Source organism: Mustela erminea, chromosome 20 (genome assembly GCF_009829155.1).
Source record: "Mustela erminea isolate mMusErm1 chromosome 20, mMusErm1.Pri, whole genome shotgun sequence".
NCBI lineage: Eukaryota > Metazoa > Chordata > Mammalia > Carnivora > Mustelidae > Mustela > Mustela erminea.
In genome coordinates, this window is record NC_045633.1 from 31301028 (window position 1) to 31322502 (window position 21475).

Here is a 21475-nt window from a genome sequence, read left to right on the forward strand (position 1 = left end):
GAGCAGGCCCTCAGGTGACTAGAGCTACAGTTGATCGTATTAGGCTTACTTATGAAATCATCATAGATAGCTTTGCCTTTTGGAGAAGGATGAAAGCATATGAGTTGCCACAGAGACTTAGTTTCTAGTAAAATAAGATTAGCTCTTTGTTTAGGTGACAGAATTGTCAAGAACTATTGTGAGACTACCTGGGTGGCTCAGTGGGTTGAACAACTGACTTTTGGTCTTGGCTCAGGTCTAGCCAGACATTGGACTCTGAAGTCAGCGGGGAGTCTGCTTCAAGAATCTGTCCCTCTGCCTCTCCCCCAACTCACGCTCACTCTCTCTCTCAAAAAAAAAAAAAATTATCAGATGACACACATCTTTCCTTGTTTGCACGTATCCTCTGTAGCTCTCTTCTGGGGAACATAGGGAGGGAGATCCTACGCAACAATACCCTTAGTATCATCTTGATTAACATATGTCTTCCCTGCTAAGAGAAGGTGGACCTTTGATGTGGAAGACCCATGATAAGGCTGCTGTGCAGGTTGCCATGTAGATAGGAACAGAATTTTCACCAGTTTGCTGTGTAACCTGGGTCTCCCTGTTTCCCATAGCGACCCTTCTCAGGGAAGGGCAAACATTGAATATCAGTATTGCAGAATGCAGAAGACTTTTCAATCTCACTTCCTGTTTGCTTATTCACAACACGTTCTTGTTGTGATCAATGGCAGTTGGAAAGCCCAATGCAGTCACTGAGTCTCAGTCTCCACTTCTGTAAACAGGGATAATAGCACGACCCTATTGAACGGTGCCCTGGGAAATATTTCCGAATTCCTTGGACTCTCTCCTCCTTTACCTGGGGATCATCTTCCAGCTTCTTAATGTCTTTCCACTGGTGGTATGCAAGCACAGAGCTACTTCTCTCTTAATACCTCCATTATCCCAGAGATTTCAGAGGTATGCTGCATAAACCACAGATTCTCAGGCCATGCAGACACAGATCATGGGTCAGAGTGATGATATTGAACAGGTGTAATTTCCAGATCCTCTGTCCCTGGATCTTTCCCCACAGGTATGTGGCATGGTCCAAAAAGTTCCATGGAAAGGACACACAAGAAGCCCAACAAGTTCACTTCAAAAACTCAAATCCAGTAACCTTTCTGGGTGCCCACTGAGTATACAGAGCATTGCTAGGGACTAGGGACATAATGTTGACAGTACTCAGACTCACCCTTGAGAAGCTCTCTATCTAAAGCCAATAGGTGTGGAGACCGATAATGGGGCTAGAGGGTGGAGAGTACAATAACAGAACTGGGGCTGGGGCAGGGCAGGGTGGGGGTGGGGGGAGGAGGGGCAGAAATTTCCCAGAGGAGGAAGTGGTTGGTTTATGTGATAAGGGAGGCCTGAGGGGAAAGAACCTAACACAGGGGATCCTGTCAGAGCTGGGTTTGAAGGATAAGTAGTTCCTTGTAAGCGCCAGGGTCGCAGTTCTAGGCAGAGGAGCCTTCATGGGTAAAGATGTGCAAACCAAGCTTGCTTGAATGATTTCATGTATTTAAAGGTAGAGGCAGCCATGTGACAAGGGCAAGTTAGAGATTTAAAGACAGTGACTACCTGACTTTCTGTAACCTTTGAAATTACCAATAACACTGACTGAGTTGTTTACTGATTTTGGACAGAATATGAACTCAAAGGTTAATCTGGGAGTGTCCACAGTGCTTTGCCAACACTCATGCCTCGGGTGGGGGGGTTCCAAGGGGGAGCGTGCTAGTGACTGCAGTCCAGCCCCGCCCCCTTTTCATTATATTTAGTCCAGCCTCACAGGCCGGCAAAGACTAGCACACACTGCTGAACGGAAGCAGAGAGAATTCACAGAGGAAAAGTGGCCATGGACCTGATCCCGAGCTTTTCCATGGAAACCTGGCTTCTCCTGGCTACCAGCCTGGTCCTCCTCTATCTGTGAGTAACTTCCCAGGCTCATCGCTTCTGGAACCTTTGAGTTGGTTTGCTAATCAGCATCCACCCCTTTTCCTTGTCTGTTTGAAGGATCAAGAGTTAACAGAGGGGAAGTTGCATTAAGTGTTGGGTGCTTCAGAAATGCTAGGAACACATAGGGGTTATTATTGACCTCCCCCAAACCAGCTGAAGGAGTAGCTCCGTCCTCCAATCGCTTTTCTGTAGCTAGCAGGACTGAGTGACATTATTTGCTCCTAGGGATGATCTTCTCATTGTCCACCAGTGTGGACCTAGACCAATCCAGCAGAATTCAGCAGACGCAGACTAAAATCGACAGGCCCCAGGGCTCTGAGGTCCTCACCGGCTTCCTAAAATGTGGGGATTATAGAGGAAGACGAGTGACTTGGGTCTTTGTCTCACTATCTTCACCTTCTGATCTGTGTCTGCTGCAGGAGACATGTAGAAAGACTGGGCCTGTGTCACTCAGGTGGTCCTGATCCCTCACTCCACCACCAGGCCCCATGTACCCAGGCACCTGTGCACCCAGACTTCCAAGAGGACTGGAGATGCCTCACCTCCCTCTTCTGTCTGGGTTCTTCCCTCTTTTCTGTGTCCCTCTCCTAGCCATCCCCTACCCTATAAATGCAAAACTCCTTACCCCCAGAGCATCTTTAGAGCTGAGGAGACTTGGCAGAAATCTTCAAATTGTATTCATTTCACCTTTTCCTTCAAGTCTCTGGGAAGGTTAGCACCGGTATAGAAATTTCTTCCGCCTATCCCCCAATATGAAGTCTGCTAGCAGCCTGCAAAGGCAGGCCCTGAAAGCCAGTGTGGATTTTTTAGGTATTATTTTTCCCTTTATGTAATAGTACAGGAGGAGGAATTAAAACATCTAGCAGAGGAGTTCCTTTCAGTGGTGGGATTTCTGGCATCATGGAGAAGGGTAAGAAAGGACTTAGTTTCACAGCATGGGTAAGGACGGACCCCCCATCACATTTGACCTCTGTCTCAATCGCACTCTCTTAAGAGTAGGAAGTCATGAGGACAAGAACATAGAATATGGAAGCCTCATTTTTGTTCTTTTTCCCATATCTGGCATTTCCCCAATCTAACATTGTTTATTTGGAATTAACAATACCCATTTTAAGATTTAACACCCACCACAACTTTCTCTCCCCTTTATCTTCTCCTATTATATTAAGAAGTTTTAAAAAAAAAAACACTAATTTATTCTCTTACAGTTCAGGAGGTCAGAAGTCAGAATGCCACGTATTGTGGCAACATATTTTTTTGTGTGATGATATTTAAGATTAATTGATGTGGTTTAATTTCATTGTATTTAGTAATAGATTTTTTTGCTGAGATAAGACTATTTCCAGCATGTTCTTCCGAAGGATAAAAGAGGGCTGGTGGTTCAGCCTTTCTGACAATAAAGGTACATAGATAACGTCAGCCTTCTAGAATAATGTTGAGAATGTGAATTTAGTGGACCCATACATACTTCTATGATATAAGCTGTGTATATTTTTAAATACATGTGCCCAGCAAGTTATTTTAACCTCTCTGCACAGGTGAGTAGTGAGACTGTGAGCCAGTATTGATGTGAGAGGCATCCAGGTGGTACTCAGTATGGAGTGGGAGAATATTCTCCCTCAGAGCAGACCTCTGAGAGATACTCCTTGATCCTGGTCCTACAGAAGGTCGTCACGGGACCACAGGGTTAGCATCTCATCTCTTTGAAGCCAGGGGACAGGACCACCATGTAAGCTACACCATTGTCTGTATGGTAGTGGGGAGGTCGCTGAATCCCGTCACCACCAGGCAATCAAAGCTGCGTGCAGACTTAGAATTCTGACGCTGGTGTAGCCAGGAGTCAGTAGCTGTAGACAGCGCCATCTGTAGGCAATGCTTTGTAATGGCAATAAAAAGGAGTGGCTTCATTGTTAGCCCCTTCATTTGTGCCAGTAGCAGCATGACTCTACCAAGAAGAAGAAGGAAGCTGGAAAGAATCAGAAAAATTCACCCAGCCCACCCTCTGCCTTCTTATGGAGCCATGTGAGTTTAGATTCTAAAACAGATCTTTCCTTGGGACCAGTGTTGCTGACACATTCGCTCATTTGCTTGGCCTCACTTGGGAGTTCATGGAGCACGTTGAATGTTCAGAAGCAGAAATCCATGTGTTGGGTCGTGATGGCAAGAAGCAATGGAAGTGAGACTAACCAACGTCACCCTACTCCTGGCATTTGGTGCTCATGCATCTGAACTGTTCTGGAGGAAGTACTAAATTAAACATCCAGCTGAGCCCAGCTGTGGTCCCTCTCTGCTGGTCCCTCAAGGACATGTCCTTTTAGGCAATTTTGCGGGTGTATTTGGTTACACAATATAAGATTTGCTGGATTTCTACAGAATATTTGGAACTGTACTATCTTAAAGGCTACACTCCAGAGATGAAGAGATAAGGTCTTCATTCCATTCTATGGAACATTTTCTCATTACTCATTTTATGTTTTGTAACACATAATCTGCTATCAATTGGAGGTATCTGAACTTTGGAAGGTCCCCTATCTGTTAGCTAAAAGCACCTACAGGGCTTGTTGAACCATTTCTACCTAGCATTCTTTCCCACCATACTTTCCTAATTTGCCACTATGGGATTAGCCTTTTTTTTTTAAGATTTTTTATTTATTTATTTGACAGAGAGAGATCACAAGTAGGCAGAGAGGCAGGCAGAGAGAGAGAGGAGGAAGCAGGCTCCCTGCTGAGCAGAGAGCCCGATGCGGGACTTGATCCCAGGACCCTGAGATCATGACCTGAGCCGAAGGCAGCGGCTTAACCCACTGAGCCACCTAGGCGCCCTGGGATTAGCCATTTAAGGCCTGGCAAGTTCATGGTTGAAATTGTTTTGGGCAGCCTTTTTCCTCAGCCTCTCCTCTCCCTCCACTCTGCCATCTCTCACCAACACCTAAGAAGAAGGCTTGCAAAGATCCACAACACCGAGTTATGACATTCCTCATCAGGCTAATGAAAAATGAATTATAAGCCGTTGTGTCATAAGAGGCACCATCCGTATTGGGTTTCTGAGATTGGTGATGCACAGAGTCAGTAAACTGATAGCTCTGTGAGTGGCCATCATGAAAAAACGGAGTGTGCTTGGTGGTGTGCTGAACACATGAGTATTACAGGTTGGAAGACCAGATGTCCCACAGGGAAGAATGGTCCAAAAATGGATTGTTTAGTCACTGATTCCTTAATACTGTATCATCAAGGGGACATATGAGTCAGCCCCCTTTCTCTGCAGCTCAAGAGAACCAGAGTGCCTGATAACAGACAGACGGAGCTGAAAGCATCTCACTTTTTTATGAGCCAGTGGAGCCTTGAACACAGTTTTCATTGTATAGAATGAGAATACTGTGGCTGCTCAGAGCCTTTCTGTGATGAGAGATTTAAGAAGGACCAGATCCCGAAGACAAGGCCTACAAGGAAGGAAAACCTCTGAGGAAACTATAAGAACATTTTCATGGTAGGCTTTCAGTAACCCTCGGCTCCTGAGTGGATACAGTTAAGCAAAATCTCATCATTGGAGGAGAGAAACACTTTTTCCCCTTTCCACCTAGAATGAGAATCTCCAAAATCATGGAAGAGTCATTTACTAAATAGGCGTGAGTGAATTTCCTGAAAGAAATTGGCATGAAACTTTCAGGAGCTCTCAAGGGTGGACACATTGCTCAAGCATTCATTCTAGGATTGAGACCATGTGGTATTTTGCTGCTCTTAGCTAATCATCCTTACTTTTGTGGGTCTCACTGTGGAGGTGGGAAAGGAGATGATGGGTGAATTAATTATTGCCGTTGGAATTGCTGGTATTATTTATTGCCTACATGTTACCTCCCTCCCTTAGCTGTTCCACTTATGCATCATTGACTGGCCAGACCCAGCACCTATTACATCATTTCTGTGACCTGGCTTTCTCTTTCATTTTATAGATATGGAACCTCCACACATGGACATTTTAAGAAGCTGGGAATTCCTGGGCCAAAACCTCTGCCTTTTGTGGGAAATATTCTGGACTACCGTGAGGTGCATGTTGTTTGAGCTCCCTCTTTGCATCTTGTATTTGCGAATCTTAGCTTAATTCCACAGTGAATACTCTCCTCCTTGGGAGCAAGTGCTTAGATTTCAGACTTTGGAGAAGTGATGTCTTAGGCCCTACCCAGCACATGACCAGGTCTACCCCAGGGCTCTGTTATCTGCTGCTTGGAGCCTCAGGGCTTCCATCAGTAGTCTGCCCAGCTCCCTGACCGATTCAGCACAGGACTTGATGTTCTAGCTTGTGAGCATCATTGAAGAGGCTGTTTCTGGCAGGTACATATTCCCAGGAAGGCATTATTATATTTGGAATTAGGAGAAGAGCATCAAGGGGGTGCACACTACTGGTCCATTAAGCTGCGTACCCTAGAGTCAGACTTTTAAGTTTATAGCATGATCTCTGGATAGCCTTTTCATTTTCCTGGGTAGCTCTGGAACGTCAGGTTATTGGGAAGCTCAGGATTCATTTTTGGGGAATACTTGAATTCCCTCAAGAACTGCCAACCCCTGCAGTTATTTCCATGGCTCTAATTCTCCCTTTGTTACCCATGACATCTTTTGGGATTTGTGAGGTTGAACCAGGGCTGTCTGCTTTACTTCTCTATCTTCAAAGGAGGCACCTTCCGGGTGAGTTGAGCTAGGAGAGAGTATAACTGAGAGTAAATGGTGCAGATTTTAACTTTTGAACAAGTTTGCATGTGGATTGTTCTGCACACAATGGTAGAACCACTCATATAAAATCATTAGAAAAGAGACACTCTGAGAAAATTACTAAGAAATTAATGTAACTCAATGGAATGTGCTATCTGACACACACACTGAATGCTAGTAGAGCCATTGTGGCTAATCTAGGTCTGAATGCCTCACATGAGGCATTCACGTGAATGACAGAAGTTTAGGAGCTCATGTTCAAGGCCAACAGGTAGTCTCACGTGCAGGCTGCTATCCGCTATAGAGTTCCTTCCCACAGACCTGAGGCTTGTTTCTCAAATCCCACTCCTCCCCTTTGAGGCTCACAGTGTCCAAAACTGCCTAAGAACTCCTGGACTTCACCCCTCCAAAACAGTAATCTCCGTTCCACTTTTCCCAGATCAACTACTTAGTAGATACACCTAAGACGCACGTTTCTGAGACCTTCCTTTGTGTAGTTAAAACATCAAATATCACAACAAAACTTAGCAAGAAGAAGTGTCGTTTTTCTTTTCAGTGACAAAAGTGAAAACAAAGAGCAAGTGTTCTATTTTTTAATTAATTTTTAAAATTTTTATCATTTTATTATTATGTTCAGTTAGTCATCATATAGTTGACATCATTAGTTTTTGATGTAGTGTTCCTTAGTTGCATATAATACCCAGTGCTCATCATAACACGTGCCCTCCTCAATACCCATCACCTGGTTACCCCATCCTCCCACCCGCCTCCCTTCTGTAACCTTCAGTTTGTTTCCCCCAGTCCAGAGTCTTTCATGGTTTGTCTCCTTCTCTGATTTCTTCACATTCATTTTTCCCTCCCTTCCCCTGTGGTCATCCACCCTATTCCTTAAGTTCCACATATGAGTGAAACCATATGATAATCGTCTTTCTCTCCTTGACTTATTTCACTTAGCATAATCCCCTCCAGTTCCAAGCATGCCAGTGCAGATGGTAGGTATTCATCCTTTTTGATGGCTGAGTAATATTCCATTGTATACATGAACCACATCTTCTTCATCCATTAATCTGTTGATAGACATCTTGGCTCCTTCCACAGTTTCACTGCTGTGGACACAAGCAAGTGTTTTAACTTGCTCTGTCCTTTGTGAAGTAGTGGGACCATCCCCTCTTCCCCGTGTTGAGGTAGATGACCGGAAGGTGAGTCCACCTTTCATTCATTCATTCATCACTCACTTTCTCACTCAACAAACATGTCTCAGACTTCTGTAAGTCTGAAGACTGAAAGAGATCTCTGGTATCTTAATTTTCTAAATCCCTTGGAATTCTAGTAGGGCTCATGAAATCAGTGAACAGAGTGGTAACTGGGGGTTCAGAGGATGCAGGCCACTTTCCCTCAGCTCCAGTTTTCTCACATGGCCCTGGAGGTGATAATTCAGAGGGTTCGAGTTTTAGAGAAAACTCATGCACAAGCCAAACATGTCAGAAAGATAGGGGTTACACGGTCCTCACAGGCAGGGTAAGATGTTCAGTATTTACAATACTTAGGATTTAAGAGGGACTTGAAATTCTCTGTTTCAATATCTCCTCTACTTTCTCTCCTTTCTGGTAAGATGCCTGTGAGCAAGAACTTCTAACTGCCAGTGAGATGTAGTAAGCCTTACATTTCATGAGAACTGAGTTATTTTTGTCCCCATTAGAGGTAGGGCTCAGTACATTTAGATTAGTAATATGTTTTGTTTCTTCTTCCAGGGCTTTTGGAATGTTGACAAGAAATGTTTTAAGAAATATGGAAGATTCTGGGGGTGAGTATTCTGGAAACTTCCATCAGATAGGCTTGTTATGATGAGGCTCCCAGCCACTTAGACAGTCTCAGTTGAGAGCCTCTTGGGATGAAGCCTGCTGTAGTAAAGCTTCTGGAGTCTTTCCTTCCTGGGATCCCATGTATCACCAGAGTACAGATCTAAATGTGATCAGACCTGGAGAGCAGCAGGACATCACTGATCTCCAGACATTGCTGCCCAGGGACTCCTAACATTGCTCTCTACTCTGTCTTGTGATTACCCTCTTCCCCATTTTCCCTCCTTATGTCCCCTTTAATCGCAAAAATGCATTATTTCATCAAGACATACAAATGGCTATCAGACACATGAAAAAATGTTCGTCATCACTAGCCCTCAGGGAGATACAAATTAAAACCACATTGAGATATCATCTACACCAGTTAGATATCACCTTAAACCAGTTAGAATTAACAAGACAGGAAACAACATGTGCTGGAGAGGATGTGGAGAAAGGGGAACCCTCTTACACTGTTGGTGGGAATGCAAGTTGGTGCAGCCTCTTTGGAGAACAGTGTGGAGGTTCCTCAAGAAATTAAAAATAGAAATTCCCTATGACCCTGCAATTGCACTCCTGGGTATTTACCCCAAAGATACAGATGTCATGAAAAGAAGGGCCATCTGTACCCCAATGTTTATAGCAGCAATGGCCACGGTCGCCAAACTGTGGAAAGAACCAAGATGTCCTTCAATGGACGAATGGATAAGAAAGATGTGGTCCATATACACTATGGAGTATTATGCCTCCATCAGAAAGGACGAATACCCAACTTTTGTAGCAACATGGCCAGGACTGGAAGAAATTATACTGAGTGAAATCAGTCAAGCAGAGAGAGTCAATGATCATATGGTTTCACTTATTTGTGGAGCATAACAAATATCATGGAGGACAAGGGGTGTTAGAGAGGAGAAGGGAGTTGGGGTAAATTGGAAGGGGAGGTGAATCATGAGAGACTATGGAATCTGAAAAACAATCTGAGGGGTTTGAAGTGGCGGGGGTGTGGGAGGTTGGGGTACCAGGTGGTGGGTATTATAGAGGGCACGAATTGCATGGAGCACTGGGTGTGGTGAAAAAATAATGAATACTGTTTTTCTGAAAATAAATTAATTAATAAAAAGAAAAATGCATTATTTCAAACCTTTCTAATATGTGCCCATCAGTGCCTCTCAGTACCTCTTTCCCACGTGATTCACTTTTCATTAAGAGCCAAAGGTCCCATACGTAAATTTTGTATTAAATATGTCCTTTTGAAAGGTGGCTGTGGGGGTGTTGGCGGACAGAATGGGAAGCCATTTCTTTTTTTTTTAAGATTTTATTTATTTATTTGACAGAGAGAGAGATCACAGGTAGGCAGAGCAGCAGATATAGAGATAGCAGAGATAGAGGGAGAAGTAGGCTTCCCATTCAATGTGGGGCTTGATCCCAGGACCCTGAGATCATTACCTGAGCCGAAGGCAGAGGCTTAATCCACTGAGCCACCCAGGCGCCCCAATGGGAAACCATTTCTGCTCAGTTTTTTCTTTCTCTGCAACTGTGGAGTTTGTTTTGTTTTTTTAAATGGGGCCAAGTCTTTTCTCTCAGTGCAGATATATATATGTTTCTCTTGATTCTACAGACTTGAAGAGATGTAGAATATTTCTAAACCAGTGTTCTTGGTGCATTGAGGGACTTGTGATTAAGTAGAGTGTTCTCTGCTGCTTGCAGTGGCTGCTCCCTTTCAGAGCGACTGGAAGTTTGGTGAAGTGGAGGGAGAGATACACTGTGGTGCTGGGATGCTCACAGCCAGCACTGTACCTTCTCGCACCTCCTAATCTTCTCTCATCCAGTCCTCAGACACCATAGGGTCCTGCTGAGTTGGTGTGGCCCATAAGCAACATGGTAGACTAGAAAGAATACAGATCGCTGGGTCACTGCTAGTTGCATTCCCTGGCCACTTTCTGTAGTTGATACTGGTCAGCTCTGGATGGAGTCAGTTTTACGTCATTGGCCCCAGTTCTGTCCTTAGTACGTGGTTCTTGTGCTTAGCGATAGAAAAGAACCACCTGGGAGATCTGGCTAAGAATAGATATTCTTGGAGCACCTGGGTGGCTCAGTGGGTTAAAGCCTCTGCCTTCAGCTCAGGTCATGATCCCAGGATTCTGGGATCGAGCCCCGCATCAGGCTCTCTACTGAGCAGGGAGCCTGCTTCCCCCCGCTCTGACTCTTTGCCTACTTGTGATGTCTGTCAAATAGATAAATAAAATCTTAAAACCCTTTTTAAAAAATAAATAAATAAAAATAAAAATGGATATTTGGTTTCCATCCCTCAGCAACACCAAATCTGGAGGATGTGAGGGTGGGACCCAAGAAGCTGAATTTAACTGGCAGTAGAAGCAATATTAGGGCTGGGAGAGACCATGAAGGTGAAGAGTTACACCAAACCAGTGTCTCTTGTCCATTCAGGTGTTTTTGAACAAACAGGATGGGACAAGGGGAATCATTCAAGAAATATGGCCAGGCTGATGGGAGAGTGAACTTAAGTGCCACTTCAGTAATTTCTATCACTGCTTCAATAGTAAATATACTCAACTCCCACTTCAGCCTTCTGCATTTTACTTTTTAGACGTGGGTAACACTTAGTTCAGTGGTTCTCAGCCATTTTTAGATGTGATCACAAAACCATTTGAAATTCCTCTGTGACATCAAAGAGAGAATAGGGGACTTGTGGAAAATCTTCCATTTTGTTCTGGTAAATGATTAATAATGGAAAATAAAATGCCAGAGGGCAGTGTAATTAAGATTAAAATAAACCTCAAGGGGCCAGTTGCCCCTTGCCTTTTACAGGCATACTGACAGTTAGGAGGTCAGGCTGGACAGGGATGGATCACATACAAAAAGTCAGCTCAGTGTGTGAGACATGTGTCAAAAGGAGGAATGCCCTGCTGCTCCGGGATGTCACCTACATGAAGCCCAAGGAACTCACACTTAGGACCCACATACAAGAATAAACACAAGTAATAAAAAGAAAATACTTTGGAAATAAATTGTGCAATGGCAGGGTCATAGGGGTATTTACCCCAAAGATACAGATGTAGTGAAAAGAAGGGCCATCTGTACCCCAATGTTTATAGCAGCAATGGCCACGGTTGCCAAACTGTGGAAAGAACCAAGATGCCCTTCAGCGGATGAACGGATAAGGAAAATGTGGTCCATATACACTAATGAGTATTATGCCTCCATCAGAAAGGATGAATACCCAACTTTTGTAGCAACATGGACAGGACTGGATGAGATTATGCTGAGTGAAATCAGTCAAGCAGAGAGAGTCAATTATCATATGGTTTCACTTATTTGTGGAGCATAACAAATAGCATGGAGGACATGGGAAGATAGAGAGGAGAAGGGAGTTGGGGGAAATTGGAAGGGGAGGTGAACCATGAGAGACTATGGACTCTGAAAAACAATCTGAGGGGTTTGAAGTGGTGGGGGGTGGGAGGTCGGGGTACCAGGTGGTGGGTGTTACAGAGGGCATGGATTGCATGGAGCACTGGGTGTGGTGCAAAAATAATGAATACTGTTATGCTGAAAATAAAAAATAAATTAAAAATGAATTATGCATGTTTCTCTTTATTTCTTCATTTTCTTTGTCCATTCTTTTCAAATTTTTCTGACTTTGATCTTACCAAGGACATCTCTTTAATGGTTAAACAAATATTTTCTTTAATATGTTATAAACTGGGGCACCTGGGTGGGTCAGTCATTAGGCATCTGCTTTGGCTCAGATCATGATCCCAGGGTCCTAGGTTCAAGCCCCACATTGGGCTCCCTGCTCCATGCGAAGCCCATTTTCCCTTCTCCCCCTTCCCCTGCTTGTGTTCCCTCTCTTGCTGTGTCTCCCTCTGTCAAATAAATTAATTAAATCTTTAAAAAGAAAAGTTATATACTAGGAAGGAAATTTTAGAAAATAGGGCAAAGAAATCATTCATAATCCTACCATCACTTTTTGAGCATTCCAAGATTTTGTCATTTGCAGATACATCTTTACACGTGTGTGATCAGTGTATCTATAATTTTCATCTAATATTCTAACATATGTCTTCCATGTGTTTGATATTTCTTTAAGATTTTAATTTTTCTTTTCTGGTGGGTAGATTCCCTTGTTATTTTTTTCTTCCTAGATAATTCACTTGCCTTCAGTTACTTATTAACCCAACTTTCTTTTTGATAATATAGATAAATTATTTGAAATGTTTGAGATACTTCTAAGATATTTGAAATATTCTAAACATGCAAAAAATTATGGAGAATGGCCCAGGAAATACCCATGTACACATCGCCTAGAGTTAACAAATATTTTAATGTTATTTCTTTTTTTTTAAAGATTTTATTTTTTTATTTATTTTTTTTTTTGAGATAGAATGAGAGCAAGTGAGAGAGGGAGCACAAGCAGGGGGGCAGCAGAGGTAAAGGGAGAAGCAGACTCCCTGCTGAGCAGGGAGCCTGACTTGGGGCTCCATCCCAGAACCCTGGGATCATGACCTGAGCCAAAGGCAGATGCTTAACCAACTGAGCCACCCAGGTGCCCCTCTAATGTTATTTCTAATCTGATGTCAGAGTTTGGATTATGTAATGTCAAGATAAGGCCTGGACTTCCAGGCATGGCTACAGCTACAGAAACTGCTATGTTAAGTGTAATCAGCTCTGTTTTCCCGACCCAGGTTTTATGATGGACGACAGCCTGTGTTGGCTATCACGGATCTGGACATGATCAAAACGATACTAGTGAAAGAATGTTATTCTGTCTTCACAAACCGGCGGGTAGGCATCAGTTTAGTTTTAATTCACAGATTGATTGATTTATAAAGCTCTTATTTGGAAATAATTATAGATTCATAGGAAGTTGTCTCAGGAGATCCCATGTCCCGTGGCCTTCAGATTATTTTCCCTTAGTTAATAAAACTGTAATTTGTATGGAAATGGAAATTGACATTGGTTCTAGCCACAGAGTTAGATTAAGATTTCAAGTTTTATGTGCACTCATTTGTGTTTGTGTGTGTGTGCGCACGCGCGCATCTCTGAATATTTATCTTACACGTAGATTTGTGTATCCACTACCCAAGTCACATTAGAGAGGTTTTCCATCACCAAAAATCTCCCTCTTCCTTTTCTTTCATAGACACGGTGTATAGCTTGTTTCTTCATTGTTTCAGGGTCTTCACCAAAGCAAACATTTTTTTTAAGACCAGTTTATCCTTTTTTCCTTTTATGGTTTGTGAGTTTGGCATCAAGTTTGAAAACTCTTTACCTAGGCCTAGGTCCCAAGACTTTCTCCAAGTATTTAGTTTTATGTTTTATAGTTAATATATTATCTTATGTATTCTTTTTTTTTTCTTTGTAAGGCTTTAAATTTTTTTTAATTAATTTTTTATTTTTTATAAACATATATTTTTATCCCCAGGGGTACAGGTCTGTGAATCACCAGGTTTACACACTTCACAGCACTCACCAAAGCACATACCCTCCCCAATGTCCATAATCCCACCCCCTTCTCCCAAACCCCCTCCCCCCAGCAACCCTCAGTTTGTTTTGTGAGATTAAGAGTCACTTATGGTTTGTCTCCCTCCCAATCCCATCTTGTTTCATTTATTCTTCTCCTACCCACTTAAGCCCCCATGTTGCATCACCACTTCCTCATATCATATCTTATGTATTCTATGTTTTACATTTATAATGTAAATGTTATATAATGTTATGTTTTACATGGAAGTCTGTGATACATTTTGTGTTGTAATTTTTTTAAGTTGTATTTGTATTTAAATATTCAATTAAGTATTCAGTTAATTAATAGATTGTTATTAATGGAGTGCTTTATTAGTTTGAGAGGTAGAGTTTAGTGATTCATCAGTGGCATATAACATGCAGTGCTCATTATATCAGGTGCCCCCCGTATGGCTTACCCCATCCCCTCCCCCACCTCACCTCCAGCAACCCTCAGTTTGTTTCCTATAGTTAAGAGTCCTGTTATTTGTGAGGTGTGAAGTTTAGGTCAAAGATCTTTGTTTTTGGCCAATGGATGTCTAATTGCTCTAGCACCATTTGTGAGAAGACTCTACTTCCTCCACTGAATTGCTTTTGTACCAGGATCAAAATGGAGTTGGGGGGCGCCTGGGTGGCTCAATGGATTATGCCTCTGCATAGGCAGAGGTTGTAATCCCAGGGTTCCAGGATCGAGCCCCGCATCAGGCTCTCTGCTCCGCAGGGTGCCTGCTTCCTCCTCTCTCTCTGCCTGCCTCTATGCCTACTTGTGAGCTCTGTCTGTCAAATAAATAAGTAAAATCTTTAAAAAAGAAAAAAATCAAGTTGGGCCTATGGGTGTGTATCTGTTTCTCATTCTTTGTTCTGTTCATTGATCTCTGTATCTCTCCCTCCGCCAATACCAGGCTCTCTTGATTACTGCAGCCATAGAGTAAGTCTCAGCATTGTGAACAGTGATCCTCCCATTTTTTTGTTGTTGTTTGAATTGTGTTAAGTATTTTAGCTCCTTTGCCTTTCCATTCAAATTTAGAATCAGCTTATCTTTGTTTACAAACAGTTTGCTTAGATTTTGATAAGAATTGATTTAAACCCATAGATCAGTTGGGGGGAAATCTATGTCTTTACTAAATCCTGTCTTTCAAGACATGAACCCCATATGCTCATTCATTTATTTAGGTTTTCTTTGATTCTTTTCACCAACATTTAGTTCTTCATGTAGAGACCTCACACGTATTTTGTTAAATGAGCACCTAAAGTATTTCAGTGTTTTGGGGTGATTATAATTGTTACTGTTTTTTTAATGTGTTTGACCTATTTGTTAGGGTCTGTAATCAAAGGAATGAGACTGATACAAAGCAAAGTTCAAGCAAAGCTTTATTTCGCGCCAAGCATCGAGAATCAAATCGACGGGTCGGTCCACTTAAGATTTTCTGCATTGACAATTATGTCACCTAAAATAGGATCACTACGATTTTTATCTTTCCAATCTGTATACCTTTTTTTTCTTTGTTTCCTCTCTTGGGCTAGCTAGAATTTCCAATGAGATTTTAATAAGAGCAGTGAGAGCGGACATTTTGTCTTGTTCCTGATCTTAAGGGGAAGCATTCAGTCTTTCACCAATTAAAAAAATTTTTTGTTTATTTACTACAACTAAAAGTATGTATTTTTTAAGGTGCGCAGTGGGCTGTTGTAATGTATGTTTTTACATTTTGAAATGATGAACACAAATGAATTAACATAACCATTACCACCCAGAGTTACCTTTATGTAAGATCTACTTTTTTTTTTTAGCAAATTCAAGTATAAACTTCAGTGTTTACTATGATCACAATACAGTACATTTAGTCTTCAGATATTTTTCTTCTTATAACCAAAAGTTTGTACCATTTGATTAACAACTGCCCTTCACCCCCCTCTCTAGGTTCTCATAACTATCATTCTACCCTCTGTTACTGAGCTTGGTTTTATTTTTAGGTTTCACTTATAAGTGAGATCATACAGTATCTATCTGTCCTTCTGTGTCTGATTCAGTTGTACTTATTAGCATGTTGTCCTCCAGGTTTATCCATGTTTTTTGGAGAGCACAGGATTTCTCTTTTTAAGACAATGATATTCCATTTTCTTTTCTTTTTTAATTTAATTTTATTTTTTCAGTGTTCCAAGATTCATTATTTATGCACCACACCCAGTGCTCCATACAAATTCCACGTTATTTATGCATTCATCTGTCCGCTTACATTAAAGTATATATTAATGGGTAAGGATTTACTATTGCATTTCATTAGTCCATGTTTTTCATAGATCACTTGTTCCTTCTTCCTGTCTGTCTTTGTGATTTCATGGGTGTTTTTTTATGGGGGAATGCTCTCGTTCCTTTATTTTTGCCTTTTCCATATCTACTCTAGGTTTTTGCTTTGCAGTTACCAAGAGGCTGACATGAAACTTTATATAGTCTTATAGATATAGCACCCTGTTTTAAGCTCATAAGAACTTAACTTTGGGGACGCCTGGGTGGCTCAGTGGGTTGGGCTGCTGCTTTCAGCTCAGGTCATGATCCCAGGGTCCTGGGATCAAGTCCTGTGTTGGGCTCCTTGCTTGGCGGGGAGCCTGCTTCTCTCTCTGCCTCTGCCTGCCACTCTGCCTGCTTGTGTGCGCGCTCTCTCTCTCTGACAAATAAATAAATAAAATCTTTAAAAAAAAAAAAAAGAACTTTGTCCTCATTCAAAACTTCAGTGCTTTTACTCCCCCTCTATTTTATGTATTTGAATTCACAATTTACATATATTTATACCATGTATCCATAAACAAATTCTTATAGGTATTTTAAATTACTTTATCTTTTACACTTGAGTTATAAGTGATTTGTATATCATCATTACAATATTACTGTATTCTGAATTTGAGTATATATTTGCATTTACCAGTGAGTTTTGTACTTTCATATGATTTCATGTTACTAGTAAATGTCCTTTCTTTTCACCTTGAAGAACTCCCTTTAGTGTTTCTTGTAAGGCAGCTTTAGTGGTGATGAAATTTTCCACTTATGTTTGTCTGGAAGTGACTTTCTCTCTCCCTCATTACCTGCTTTTCTGGGTAAATTATTTGTGGTTGCTAATGTTTGCTTTTGGGGTTTGTTTGTTTGTTTGTTTCTTTTATGACTTTGAATATTTTATTTCACTCTCTTTTGGCTTTCAAGATTTCTGCTGCTAGATCCACTGAATAGCCTTGTAAGTGTTCCCTTGTCTGTGATGAGCTCCTTTTTTCTTGCTGCTTTACAGGTTCTCTGTCTTTGATTTTTGACATTTTTTTAATAACATGTCTTGGTAAAGTCTTTTTGGGATTCAATCTGATTGGGGACATTTTTTTTATTATTATGTTATGTTAGTCACCATACAGTACATCATTAGTTGTTTCTGTAATGTTCCATGATTCATTGTTTGCATATAAAACCCAGTGTTCCATGCAATACGAGCCTTCCTTAATACCCATCACTGGGCAAACCCATTCCCCCAACCCCTCTCCTGTAAAACCCTCAGTTTGTTTTCTGGAGTCCATAGTCTCTCGTGGTTCGTCTCCCCCTCTGATTTCCCCCCCTTCATTTTTCCCTTCCTTTTCCTAATGTCCTCCATGCTGTTCCTTATGTTCCACATGTAAGTGAATTATGCTGAGTGAAATAAGTCAAGCAGAGAAGGACAATTACCATACAGTTTCACTTATATGTGGAACATAAGAATAGTGTGGAGGACGTTTGTTGACTGGGGACCTTTAACCTTCATATTCCAGATTTCCATATATTTCCCTAGGTTTGGGAAGTTTTCAGCCACTGTTCCTTTAAGTAAGCATTCTGCCCACTAAATTTTGTCCTAGTAGGACTCCCATAATGTATTGTTTCACTTGACGGTGTCCTGTAAATCCTGCAGGCTTTCTTCCCCAGTTATTTTCATGTTTTTCCCTGGCTCTGATTGCGTAACTTCAAAGGCAGAGAAGTGCAATTGGCTCGGGCAGTTGGGGTCCTCAACATCAGCAACTGCTTGGTCCATAAGAGCAAGAGCTGTGGGGGCTCGTTGTGGCCGTGTTGCTATTTGCCTGTTCAGTAGCACCTCCAGATACAGCGTCAGTGGACTGGGGCAGGCAGAATGGTGGCCATGGTTGGTGCTGCACACACATTCACCTGTGGGCACTTGACGGTGGAGTCAAGAATGGAGGCACATGCCCCAAATGAGGGCTAGGCCCAGTAGCAGGGGCCAAGGACGAATGCAGGCACATAGGTAGCAAGCACTGAGTGCTGTCTGGCTGCACTCATTTGACTTCAGAGGCTAGCCACTATTGCATGCATGGCACTGGGGCTTGTGACCAGAGTTGAGGCTGGCAAAGTACAGGGTTTAGCTGTGGACTCGTGGCAGTGCAGTCCAGTGACAGGAGTCAGGCCTGGCCTTAGGCATCTGAGAAGCTGCTGGGACCTGGGCTGGTGTTGTACCTATGTCCAGTCACAGAGGCCAGGGTGGCTTCTGGTGCAATTTCCAGGGCTCAGGGTGCTGATCGTGGCACTGGCTGAGGCAAGTCCAGTAGGGGCAGAGGGAGCAGAGCTGGACTCGGGCAGCTGGAGTCTGTGAATATGAAAACCTGTGAGACCATCAACAGCAAAATCTTAGAGGGTGCATGGTGCTCTACCTGCTGTTGGTTCCTTAGCAGCTCAGCTGCTAGGGTCTTCTGCAGAACAGGACACAGAGAAACATGGTCGCTCATGCCAGGTGGCTAAGGCTGGTAGTCCTGTCCCTCTTTGTTCCTAGCTGTGTCTAGACGAGTCAGCCATGCCCGTCTCTGGGTGGGGTGAATCCAAAGTGCATCATTTGTATCATGCCCTGAAGGGGTGGGGCCAATGGCCACTCACCCTTCTGCCCATTTACCAGGAAGGGGAACTATCTTAGGTCAGAGGGTGTCCTCTTGGTGATCAGCAGTGCCGGCCTGGGTCATGGGGTGATACAGGCAAAATGAAGCTAATCTCCCTATTTTTCTTGTAAAGTTCTTCTCAAGAGTTTTGCCCCACTGTGTTGTTGAAAGTCCTTCAATGGACTCCTAAGCTCTGAGGCCTATTTTTTTTTAATTGTGATAATTTTTTAAAATTTATTTTTTATTTATTTTCAGCTTAACAGTATTCATTGTTTTTGTACCACACCCAGTGCTCCATGCAATCTGTGCCCTCTCTAATACCCACCACTTGGTTCCCCCAACCTCCCACCCCCCCACCACTTAAAACCCCTCAGATTGTTTTTCAGAGTCCATAGTCTCTCATGGTTTACCACCCCTTCCAATTTCCCCCAACTCCCTTCTCCTAACTCCCATGTCCACATACTATTTGTTATGCTCCACAAAGAAGTGAAACCATATGATCATTGTCTCTCTCTGCCTGACTTATTTCACTCAGCGTAATCTCATCCAGTCCCGGCCATGTTGCTACAAAAGTTGGGTATTCATCCTCTCTGATGGAGGCATAATACTCCATAGTGTATATGGACCACAACTTCCTTATCCATTCGTCTGTTGAAGGGCATCTTGGTTCTTTCCACAGTTTGGTGACCGTGACCATTGCTGCTATAAACATTGGGGTACAGATGGCCCTTCTTTTCACTACATCTGTATCTTTGGGGTAAATACCCAGGAGTGCAATGGCAGGGTCCTAGGGAAGTTCTGTTTTTAATTTCTTGAGGAATCTCCACACTGTTCTCCAAAGAGGCTGCACCAACTTGCATTCCCACCAACAGTGTAAGAGGGTTCCCCTTTCTCCACATCCCCTGCAACACATGTTGTTTCCTGTCTTGCTAATTTTGGCCATTCTAACTGGTGTAAGGTGATACCTCAATGTGGTTTTAATTTGAATCTCCCTGATGGCTAGTGATGATGAGCATTTTTTCATGTGTCTGATAGTCATTTGTATGTCTTCATTGGAGAGTGTCTGTTCATATCTTGTGCCCATTTTTTGATATGATTGTCTGTTTTGTGTGTGTTGAGTTTGAGGAGTTCTTTATAGATCCTGGATATCAACCTTTTGTCTGCACTGTCGTTTGCAAATATCTTCTCCCATTCCGTGAGTTGCCTCTTTGTTTTCTTGACTGTTTCCTTTGCTGTGCAGAAGCTTTTGATTTTTTTTGTTTTGTTTTTGTTTTATTTATTTTTTATTTTCAGCATAAAAGTGTTCATTATTTTTGCACCACACCCAGTGCTCCATGCAATCCGTGCCCTCTATAATACCCACCACCTGGTACCCCAACCTCCCACCCCCCCGCCACTTCAAACCCCTCAGATTGTTTTTCAGAGTCCATAGTCTCTCATGGTTCACCTCCCCTTCCAATTTCCCCCAACTCCCTTCTCCTCTCTAACTCCCCATGTCCTCCATGCTATTTGTTATGCTCCACAAATAAGTGAAACCATATGATAATTGACTCTTTCTGCTTGACTGATTTCACTCAGCATAATCTCTTCCAGTCCTTTTGATTTTGATGAAGTCCTAGAAGTTTATTTTGGCTTTGTTTCCTTTGCCTTTGGAGACATATCTTGAAAGAAGTTGCTGTGGCTGATATCGAAGAGATTACTGCCTATGTTCTCCTCTGAGGCCTATTTTTGTTCATGGATAGCTGTCTGATTGTTGTCCTTTGTGGGGTGACAGAGGCTGGAGTGTCCTGTTCCATCATCTTCGTGATATCATGTCAGTCTTTCCTCACTGAGGTAATGTTAGGTATAGGGTTTTAGATGCTCTTTATTAAGCAGAGAAAGTTCCTTCTGTTCTTTGTGAGGTTTTTTCTTTTAAGATTTTATTTATTTATTTGTCAGAGAGGGAGAGAGAGTGAGCGAGCACGGGCAGACAGAGTGGCAGGCAGAGGCAGAGGGAGAAGCAGGCTCCCTGCCGAGCAAGGAGCCCAATGTGGGACTCAATCCCACGCCGATGGGATCATGACCTGAGCTGAAGGCAGCCGCTTAATCAGCTGAGCCACCCAGGCGTCCTTCTTTATGAGTTTTTATCATGAATGCATAGAGTTTGGGAAGATGGGGGAAAGATTGGAGATAGTTAGCTTGGTAGGCCAGTCCCAAGCTGAGAAATAGAATTATCTCTTTTTTTCCTTCTGTCTCTTTGGAGAAATACAGGGGAGAAAGAGCTCCACGTAACCAATAACATATAGATTCCTAATAGTTTTAGTCTTCAGTACTATTTTTTTAAAGAATCACCATATCAAGACATCTGTTTTTCCAGATGTGCATGCTGTACATATATGTAAAGACTGAAGTGCTCTGAGGCAACATGCATTGCCAGTCTATTTGGCTGCCTTCCTTTGCAATTCTACTCTGCATAGCTTAAGAGAATGTACTAGTTGTTAATTGTGTGTATTCCCCTAGAGATATAGTTTACCTACCAGATTATTCCATACCATCTTTATATTGGAAAGGAAATT

The 21475-nt window shown here is 42.4% G+C and overlaps 1 long non-coding RNA gene and 1 pseudogene across 1 annotated transcript; one reads left to right on the forward strand and one right to left on the reverse strand.

The window, feature by feature from the left end:
* Window positions 1-21475, forward strand: part of LOC116581209 — a 68574-nt pseudogene that overhangs the window by 15841 nt on the left and 31258 nt on the right.
* LOC116581228 lies at window positions 1865-21210 on the reverse strand. Its single transcript, XR_004281960.1, has 3 exons — window positions 21200-21210; window positions 10311-10313; window positions 1865-1939 (listed from the first exon to the last, which is right to left on the reverse strand). It is a non-coding gene; the product is annotated as an uncharacterized LOC116581228 (long non-coding RNA).